Raw genomic sequence first — 1,247 nt, 5'->3', positions numbered from 1 at the left:
ATATTAGAAATACTGTGTGAAATTGTTGTATGAAAATTTTAACTTTTGGATTTTCTATTATTTTGAATGCTGTCAAAATGTGAATTATTGATTTATCAAGAAATTTCAAAAAGTTGTTATGCTAATTTTCTAGGGCATTTAGAAATCAACTCTTTCTTCTCTTGCCACTTTTTCATATCGTCCGTTATTTGGCTTAAAAGATTAATTTTCGTGTGTTTTTTGGAATTTTGTAAATTGTTTTTCTTTTTAAATATTTAACCTATTTTTCGGATTCAGGAGGTCTCAAAACATAGATTACACACACGCGATGAAAAAAATTAGAAGACAAAAGTTGTGTTACGCTGCAGGCACATTTTCTTTTTAATGTTAATGATTTTTTTCATGAATAAAGCAAAACTACACATCCCATCAAAAAGTGGTTAATAACAAATTTGTAGATATTTTTTAAATGCACATTCTTTGTTTTGTCATTTTTTACCGTAATTTTCACAGTTTGGCCGAAATATGTATTTTTTGGATTTTTCATTATTTTTTTTGCTTTCAAAATTTGAATTTTTGATTTCGCAAGAAAATTCGGAAAGTTGTTATGATAATCTTGTAGGGCATTCAGAAAATTTTTTTAGGCATAAAATGTTCATTTTCGCGTTTTTTTCAATTTTGTAATTACTATAACTCTGGTAATTTTTGATTTGATGAAAAAAGTCATAAGGATCAATTGTTCGACTTTTTAAATACTATAATAATAATAATAATAATAATAATAATAATAATAATAAAAGAGAGCCTCGGTGGCTCGGCTGGTTAGACACTCGGACTTCACCTCAGAGGTCCGGGGTTCGAACCCTGAGTCGGTACCTCTGGAAATTTTTCAATGTACCTTTACCGAGATTCTGGTGGTTCGGAACCCACCTTCAGTTGTAGGTCCCCCCATCGTCTACTTGACTGCAACCCAGTCCGTCAATGATGGGGTAAAACCAGGCTTTGTCCAATATGTCTGGGCAGACTGCTATCATCAGATCACTTGATTGCATTATAAAAATGCGTCCGTGACTGATAATATATACCGGGACAGCCCCATGCAAAACTGATCAAATAAAAATCCATCTCTAGCCAAAAATTCCTTCGACATGTTGGGCAGTATAAGCCTGTGACAACATTTCAACACAGAAATGTTTGAAAAAAAATTATAATAATAATAATTATTATTAATAAATTAATAATAATTATAAATAAATTGATTAATTAAT

Source organism: Belonocnema kinseyi, chromosome 6 (genome assembly GCF_010883055.1).
Source record: "Belonocnema kinseyi isolate 2016_QV_RU_SX_M_011 chromosome 6, B_treatae_v1, whole genome shotgun sequence".
NCBI lineage: Eukaryota > Metazoa > Arthropoda > Insecta > Hymenoptera > Cynipidae > Belonocnema > Belonocnema kinseyi.
The sequence above is the reverse complement of the archived record's forward strand: the minus strand, read 5'-3'. Positions refer to the sequence as shown.